This window comes from Hypanus sabinus, chromosome 5 (genome assembly GCF_030144855.1).
Source record: "Hypanus sabinus isolate sHypSab1 chromosome 5, sHypSab1.hap1, whole genome shotgun sequence".
Classification (NCBI taxonomy): Eukaryota; Metazoa; Chordata; class Chondrichthyes; order Myliobatiformes; family Dasyatidae; genus Hypanus; species Hypanus sabinus.
In genome coordinates this window covers 148,727,656-148,737,739 of record NC_082710.1, presented here as the reverse complement: position 1 = coordinate 148,737,739, position 10,084 = coordinate 148,727,656, and positions in this window count along the sequence as shown.

Here is a 10,084-nt window from a genome sequence, read left to right as displayed (position 1 = left end):
CTGCAGAGACACTGGAGACATTGGTTGAATTCTTTCAGAACTCACTAAATTCTGCAAAGCTTCCACAAGCAGGAAAACAGCCAGTGTGACCACCTTGTTCCCTCATGTGGGAGCGCCGAGATACAGGTGTCACTGTGGAATGGTCAGGGGCCACTATGAGGAAGACGGAAGTTATACTTTTCCTGGTGTACAGAGAATTTCAGAACACTTTCTCTCAGAGATGGTGTGAACAGTTTCTCTCCAGACTGAGCCTGCAACTTCAAGGTCCAGTATCTGAGCTGTCGAGTCCTGTTCTAATCTGCATCTTTATACATTAATTCTATTTAGACCATAAGACATAGGAACAGAATTAGGCCATTCAGCTCATCAAGTCTGCTCTACCATTTCATCATGGCTGATCTCGGATCCCATTCAATCCCATACAACTACCTTCTCACCATATTCCTTGATGCCCCAACCAATCAGGAATCTATCAACTTCTGCTTTAAATATATCCATGGATTTGGCCTCCACCACCGTCTGTAGCCAAGAGTTCCACAGATTCATCATTCTCTGGCTAAAAAAAATGCTCCTTACTTTTTTTCTAAATCGTTGCTCCTCAGTTTTGAGACTGTGCCCTCTAGTTATGGATACCCCTAACAGCGGAAATATCCTTTCCACATACACCGTATCCAGCTCTTTCAACATTTTCCTTCATAGAAACCATGCTGACTTTGACTGATTTTGCCATTAGTCTCCAAGTACTTCGAAACTTTGTCCTTAATAAACTTTCCCAGCGACTGAGTTTGGGTAACTGGCTGATAAGTTCCTCTCTTTTGCCTTCCTGCCTTCTGAAAGAGTGGAGTGACATTTGCAATTAAATAATAAATTGAATGTGTAATTATTTCTCCTTCCGATCCTCCTCCACTCCCCATCTCCACCTTCTTCCCCAACGCCTCCAGCACATTTCCACATCCCTCTGCACCACTGATGTCCTTTCTCTGCTCCGTGCTCCCAGTCAAAAGCACAGAGGCACAAAGGAAGTGTGCATCCAAGAGAAATAATAGAAAATTTATTAAGAGAATTGGCTTCTAAAAAACCACATCAGGCAATCATCACAATTGATGTAATATAATCAGAATGTAAGATTTCTTATATTAACTGCCCAATAATAAAATCTAAAGCTTGGTAAGGATAATCCTCCATTCTTTTTATCTTTCTGAAGATGAATTTTATTTAATCTAGAACACTTATTCTTCCATATATTAGAAGATATAATAGAGTCAAGAGAAGGAGAATGAGAGGAGACATGATAGGGTGTGCAAGATATTAAGAGGAATAGACAGGGTGGACAGCCAGTGCCTCTTCCCCAGGGCACCACTGCTCAGTACAAGGGGACATGGCTTTAAGGTAATGGGAGGGAAGTTCAAGGGGGATATTAGAGGAAGGTTTTTCACTCAAAGAGTGGTTGGTGCGTGGAATGCACTGCCTGAGTCAGTGGTGGAGGCAGATACACTAGTGAAGTTTAAGAGACTACTAGACAGGTATATGGAGGAATTTAAGGTGGGGGTTTATATGGGAGGCAGGGTTTGAGGGTTGGCACAACATTGTGGGCCGAAGGGCCTGTAATGTGCTGTACTACTCCATGTTCTATGTTCTAAAGAAAAGATTTAGGAATAAAAACCAGCAATGCCTGAAAAAGATATATAAATTTAGGTAATATATTCATTTTGATAAGAGTTAATTCGACCAATGAGTGATAACGGAGGTGACCGATTTAATAGTATCCTTTTTAGTTGATCTAAAAAAGTTGTTCATTACAGTGTTATCCTTAGGAGATTCAGAACTATGGAGTTTAGAGTAATATTCTCTAAAACTTCATTTATTTCTAAATGATCAGTTGTCCTATCACCATTAGCTTTGCATATTTCTTTAATCTGCTGTTTAGCTATAAAGCATTTAATTTGATCAGCCAATAATTTACCTGCTTTATCTCCATTAATATAAAAATGACTTTTACCTTTTAGGGGTTGGGTTTCAATTGGATAAGTTCAAAGGAGATCATATTTAGTTTTAGTTTCAACACATCTTTTATATAAGGCAGGTTCTGGGGCCAAGGCATACCCTTGGTCTAACTGTTTCAGCTGATTAGCTAAATCACTTCTCTCTTTATTAGCTTTTTTTCTTAATACTTGCAGTATAGGAAATAATTTATCTTCTAATATATGCCTTAAAGGCATCCCATCTGATAAGGCTAGAAGCCTCCTCCAAGTCTCCTCTAGATTTCTTTGTGTTTGCCTAACAAACACAGCTGATTTATTTGGTATCATTAGTTTAGATGACCAAAAATCGAATACTGGATCTAAGCAGCAATTAAGTGCCCACACATCGCCAATGAGTACAGACTTAGACTTAGCAAAAAAAAAATCACTGAAAGAAACCTGGGTCATCTATGTTCGGAGCATATACATTGGCAAATACCATTAATTTGTGATTTAGTTTCCCTGATACTATAACAAAATGTCTATTAGTATCAGAAATTACTTTATGTTGAACAAAGGGAACTTCATTATCTATAAGGATTGAAACCCCCCTAGCTTTGGCCTGAAATGAGGAACGGAAATAAGTTCCTCTCCATCAATTAAAAAGACATGAATTGTCACACTTACTTACATGGGTTTCTTGAAGAAAAACAATTGGTACCTTAAGTTTTTTAATATAGGCAAAAGTCTTTATTTCTTTTCATGAGGTGATTTAGTCCTTTCACTTTAAAACTAAGTAAATTAATACTTTGATCCGTTTAAAAACTATTTATAAGAAAGGTTAAAGTAACAATCAGAAAAATGTATATTAAACCCAAATAATAAAACTTGAGATATATTACCTAAGCAACAGAATTGACAAGATCTCCAAATCAGCTTCAAGAAAAAAGAACTCCCCATACCCCTCCCTCCTCCCAAAGAGAGAAACTCGGTCAAAGAACAACCGCTATCTACCTCCCCTAAACACATTCCCTTAGGAAGTTGTGACCGCTCCAGAGAATTCAAGGTTATTTTCTGTTCCAACCAAGACTAAATAATATACAGTGAAAAGCAAGCTTAGACAAGTTTATCGAACTGAAAAGGCAATTATTCACACTGAAAAATATTGAGCAGTCATTTTGTGAATTTTGTAGTATTTTGTTTTTTCAAGATTTTTGATCTATTCAAAATATCTATACAATTATTTTTTCAATATAAAAATTTTTGCACCTGCTCTTTCGTATAAAACCATTTAAATGATCTTTCTTTTGTTGTAATTCTCAGTCGAGCCGGACAACCAAGAGAGGGTTTAAAATTTTGGCTGTATAGCTCCACCATAACTTTTTTAAAATTTAACACATTCTGCCATAAATTGTGGTAAAAAATCTTCAACAATACGAATCTTTTGATCTTGGTAGTCAATCATACCCTTTCTATGGGCAGCACGAATTGGACAATCCTTTATTTGAAATTCATGGAAACATATAATGACTGATCTTGGTTTTGATTTCAAAGTCGATCCGTAGATAGGCAACCTGTGGGCACAATCAATCAAAGGCTGAGACTTTATAATAATTCCATCAAAAGGATTGCAAAGAATTCTTTACGATTATCTCCTTCTATTTGTCCTTTGAGTCCCAAGATTCATAAGTTGTTCATCCTACTTCTGTATTCCAGATCAATAATCTTCTGTCTCATTATTTTGTTGGACTTGGATTGCTTTTCATACAGCTTTTGCAAATCATCCATTCTCTCATCCAGTAAAGTAATAACATCTTCATGTTCCTTTATCTTCTTATCGTGCTCAGTTAGAATTGCTTGAATACCTTCTAGTTTCGTGCCTATTTGGTTAATTTCAGCACTGATTTCTTTTCTGAACTGTTGAAACTCCTCAGTAAGCTTTTGAACTGAGCCTGTAATAACTTCCAAAGCTGCTTTGGTAGTCATAGTAATATAATATTCCATCTAACAGTAGTATTTCAAAAGTTTGGAAAGGAAAGTAAGTAAGATAGGAGCTCTAGCAGAGAGCTGTTACTCCATCAGTGGCCAGCAGGCAAATCCACTCCCCACTTTATACTGTCCAGCCATTCTAGGGAGACACCGCTGGTCTGAGGGAGCAGCCAGCTGCGGTTTTTCCATCTGCCCGGTTCATGGAGGTGTATCCCTGACTGTAACCCAGGGTCCAACATCTCTAAGGGTGTCGGTACAACGCAGACTGAGCACACCTCTGAGACTGCTTCTGATTCTGCCAGGTTTCCCTGACGACTGAAGGGGGCTGGTGAGGAGTAACTGTTCCAGCAAACAGATGAAAGGGTGCAGGGAGGGTCAATGTCCCACTCATTTAACTTCACCAGAGAGAGTTAAACCCATTTCCGGTCAGCCTGACCCCACAGGACAAGTGTGTGTGTGTGTGTGTGTGTGTGTTTTTGTGTAGCAAGGGAGAAATAGTGACTGGTAGTCCTGTTTTGTTCAATTCTGTGGATGGATCAAGCCTCTTGTTCAAAGTTCAAAGTAATTTCAGGATGAAAGCATACAAACATTAGCATATACTATCCTGACATTCATTCCCTTGAGGGCATTAACAGTAAATACAAAAATACACAACAGAATCAATGAAAACCTGCACACACCAAAGACAGACAAACAACCAATGTGCAAACAACATCACATTGTGCAAATACAAAAATGAAAGAAACACAATAATGATAAAACCATAAGATATAGTAGAATTAGACCATTTGGCCCATCAAACCTGCTCAACCTGTCAATCATTGTGATTTATTATCCTTCTCAACCCCAATTCCCTGCCTTCTCCTCATATACTTCGACACTCTGACTAACCAAGAAACTACCAACATCTTCTTTAAATATACTCAATGACTTGCCCTCCACAGCCTTCCATGGCAATGAATTCCACAGATTCACCACCATCTGGCTAAAGAAATTCCTTTTTATCTCTGATCTAACTGGATATCCTTCTATTTTGAAGTCGTGCCCACTGGTCCTAGAATCACCCTCTTTAGGAAACATTCTCTCAACATACATCTATCTCGACCTTTCAATATTCAATAGGTTTTAATGAGATTTCCCCCACCCCCTAATTCTTCTAAACTCCAGCAACTATAGACACAGTAGCAACTTCAAACACTCCTCATATGTTAATCCCTTCATTCCCAGAATCATTCTCCTGACCCTCCACTGGACTCTCCCCAATGCCAACACACCTTTTCTTAGATAAGGAGACAAAACTGCTCAAAATACTCCAGTTGTGGTCTGACCAAAGCCTTGTAAAGACTCACATCACATCTTTGCTCTCATGTTCTAGTTCTCTCGAAAGGAATATAACATTGTGTTTGCTTTCCTCATCACCAACTCAACCTTTAAGTTTACCTTTGAGCAATCCTGCATGAGGTCCCTTTGCACCTCTGATTTTTGAATTTACTCTGTTTAGAAAATAGTTTACACCATTATTCTTTCTCTCAATGTGCAAGCCATACACTATCCTACACTATATTTCATCTCTCACTTCTTTGCTCGTTCTCCCAATCTGTCCAAATTCTTCTGCAGACTCCCTGCTTCCTCCTTTTATAATTTTTTATTTATTTATTAAATTTTAGAACATTACAAGAATAAATGTGATGATAAAATAGTGAGAAAAATAATATTAATCCTCCCCCCTCCCCCCTTAACCCTTATCTAAAGAAAGAAAAGAAAGAAGAGAAAGATTGCCTGGATATCGGAGGATCCCCACATGCTCCATGGAGTTCAAAATTTTAATATTTATTTTTACTTTCCCCAATTACTTTATAATTATATCTTCAAAGGACCTATGCATTTAATCCTATCTTTTGTAAGTATGGGAGCCAAATTTTCAAAAATATATCATATTCATTTCTTAGATTGTATGTAATTTTTTCAAGTGGATTACAACTATGTATTTCATTATTCCAACGATCCATAGTTAAATATAAATCAGATTTCCAAGTAACTGTGATAACTTTTTTGGCTACTGCCAATGCAATTTTTATAAATTTTTTCCGATACTTATTCAATTTAAGTTTCAGTATTGTCCCTTCAATGTCTCCTAATAAAAATAATAATGGACTATGTGGGAGTTGTACTCCAGTAATTGGTTCCAATAAAAGTCTTAGATTTATCCAAAATGGTTGAATTTTAAAACAAGTCCAAGTAGAATGTAAAAAGTACCAATTTCTTGATTACATCGAAAACATTGGTCAGGCATATTTGAATTTAATCTATTTATTTTCTGTGGTGCTATATATAATTGATGTAAAAAATTATATTGTATTAATCTAAGTCGAACATTTATTGTATTTCTCATACTATCAGAACATAATCTTGACCAGCTTTTTCCATCAATTTTAACATTCAAACCAGACTGCCATTTTTGTCTTGATTTATGAATTCCTGATTTAATTGTCTGTTTTTGAATCAAATTATACATACAAGATGTAAATTTTTTAATTTTTCCTTTTTGAATTAATATTTCTATTTCACTAGGTTTTGGTATCAACATTTTTTTGTCCCAGCTTTTCTCATAAATAAGCCTTTAATTGAAAATAACAGAAAAGAGTGTTATTTGATATTTTATATTTATTTTTTAATTGATCAAACGACATCAATATACCTCTTTCAAAACAATCACCTATATATTTAATCCCCTTTTGGGACCAATTATGTAAAAGTTTATTATCCATTGTAAAAGGAATAAGCCTATTTTGAATTAAAGTTCTTTTTGCTAATAAAGATTTCTTTATCTCATCGTCCATATTTACCTTATTCCATAAATCAATCAAGTGTCTTAATATAGGAGATTCTTTTTTTCCCGGTATCCATTTGAATTCCCATTTATATATAAAATCTTCTGGTATGTTTTCTCCTATCTTATTTAATTCTAGTCTAATCCATGCCAGGTTTTCTTCATCAAAAAAAGATGCAATAAATCTAAGTTGATTTGCTTTATAATAATTCTTAAAATTTGGAAGTTGTAACCCTCCTAAATCAAATTTACATGTCAATTTTCCCAATGATACTCTTGACATCTTTCCTTTCCAAAGAAATTTCCTTACATATTTATTCAGTTCTTGAAAAAACTTCTGAGGTAATTGTATTGGTAAAGTTTGGAATAAATATTGCAATCTAGGAAATATATTCATTTTTACAGCATTAACTCTACCTATTAATGTTATTGGTAACATCATCCATTTATCAAGATCCTCTTTTTTCTTTAATAAAAATACCTTTTCCAATACCAGAAATAAAAAATCCCATTCCAATCTATCAAATGCTTTTTCTGCATCCAAAGCAACTGCCACACTCATTTCCTCTTTTTTTTTGTGCCAAATGAATTATACTAAGTAACCGGGTTATATTATCCATTGATTGTCTGCTTTTAATAAAACCTGTTTGATCCATATGTATTAATTTTGGTAAATATTTAGATATTCTATTAGATAAAATTTTTGCTATTATTTTATAATCTGTATTCAACAAAGAAATAGGCCTATATGATGTTGGTTTTAAAGGATCTCTATCTTTTTTGGCAATACAGTTATGATCGCTGTTAAAAAAGATTGTGGGAGTTTATGCATTCTTTCCACTTGGTATATTAATTCCATAAAAGGAGGAATTAATAAATCTTTAAATTTTTTATAAAATTCAGGAGGAAAACCATCTTCTCCTGGGGATTTATTACCCTGAAGTGATCCTACAGCTTCTTCAACCTCTTTTAATGTAAAAGGCATATCTAATCCTTTCTGTTCTTCCAAAATTAATTTTGGAAGCGTTATTTGTTATAAAAATTTATCTAAGTCAGCAATCTTATTTTGTGATTCTGATTGATATAGTTCAGTATAAAATTTTTTAAAAGTTTCATTAATTTCTAAAGGTTTATAAGTAACCTTATTTACACTTGTTCTAATTGCATTTATTGTTTTAGAAGCCTGTTCTGTTTTCAACTGCCAAGCAAGAATTTTATGTGATCTTTCACCTAATTCGTAATATTTCTGTTTAGTTCTCGTAATTACTTTTTCTGTACGATATGTCTGGAGTGTATTATATCGTAGTTTTTTATTAACAAGTTGTCTTCATTTTTCTTCTGTCATATATTTTTGAGATTCTTTTTCTAACTTTATGATATCTTTTTCCAATTGATCTATTTCTGCCATGTATTCCTTAATGTATTCCTTTTAGATCTATAACTTATAATCTGACCCCTTAAATATGTTTTCATTGCTCCCATAATACAACTTTATCCTCAACTGAATATAAATTTGTATCCAAAAAAAATTGAATCTGTTTTTCATAAAATCACAAAAATCTTGACGTTTTAATAAAATTGAATTAAATCTCCATCTATAAATCGATTCCTCCTTATCCATCATTATCATTGTCATCATCAAGGGGGAATGATCTGACAGTATTCTTGCTTTAAATTCCACACTTTTCACTCTATCCTGAATATTTTTTGATAATAAAAAAAAATCAATCCTTGAGTAAGTTTTATGTCTATTTGAATAAAATGAATAATCTCTTTCTCTTGGATTAATTTTTCTCCATATATCAATCAGGTTTAAATCTTTCATTAATGATAAAGTTAGTTTTATTACTTTTGATTTTGTAGCAACTTTAGTTGACCTATCCAAAACTGGATCTAAACAAAAATTAAAATCTCCACCTATTAATATTTCATCATGTGCATCAGCCAAGTAAAAAAAAACTTGTATGAATTTTGCATCATTTTCATTTGGCGCATAAATGTTCATAAAAGTCCATAATTCTGAAAAAAATTGACAATGTATAATCACATATCTCCCCACAGAATCAATTATTACATTTTGTATTTTAATTGGTAAAGATTTATTAACCAAAATTGCAACTCCTCTCGATTTTGAATTAAATGAAGCTGCAATGACATTTCCAACCCAATCCCTCTTTAATTTCTTATGTTCTGTTTCTGTTAAATGTGTTTCTTGTAAAAAAGCTATATCTCCTTTCATTTTTTTTAATATATGTTAAAACTATTTTTCTTTTCACAGGTCCATTAATTCCATTAACATTGAAACTTAAAAAATTAAGTAAATTAATCAGTCATAATACCTTGGGAACTCTTTAAAATTCTCCATGTTGCTATGAGTTTCTCCCCAACCATCCAGGCAAAGAAGATGAAAAATAGAAGAAAGATAACTAATATATAAGAAAAAACAAAGTACCCCCCCCACTAATGTTGCGAATAAAAAGAACACAACATTACCTCCCCCCCATTTGACGGGTCATGGCAATTGCCATGATTGTACACGTGAAATTCGCAGCCATCAATCAGGAGCTCCTCCAGCTCCCCGCAAAAAAAAAGAAAATATATTAGTAAAGAAAAAAAAGAAAATAATTAATGTCTCTACTCCCAATTAATACTCCTCAACTATTCTTTTTTAATAAATATCCATCAAGTTCAACCTTGTATCAGTCTTCATCATTAGTCTATTTCATTTCTATAATTCTTTACTTCTCTTCGTGGACATCAGGTAATTCTTGTACAAATTTCTCTGCTTTCCGGTAGTCAACAAAAAACCTTCTTTCTTCGTTATCCAGGAAAATTATCAATTTTGCTGGGTAGCTCAATAAAAATTTATAGCCCTTTTCCCATAAAAATTTTTTCACTGGATTAAATTCCTTCTGCCTCTTCAGAAGATTGTAACTTATGTCTGGATAAAAAAAAAACTCTTTTCCCTTCTATTGTCAATGGCCGATTTCACTTTTTAACACCTTGAGTAGCTGCCTTCAAGATCATTTCTTTATCTTGGTACCTTAAGCATCTTATCAAAATTGATCTTGGATTTTGATCTTGTTGAGGTCTTGGTCTTAAAGCTCTGTGTGCTCTTTCAATTTCAATTACTTGGCTTCCTTCTTTCATTTCCAAAATTTTCAGAATCCATTCTTAAAAGAATTTTATTGGATTTTCTCCCTCTGTACCTTCCATAAGACCAACAATTTTAATATTATTTCATCTACTTGAGTTTTCAAGTGCATCTATTTTTTCCAACATCCGTTTTCTTTCTATTGTCCAG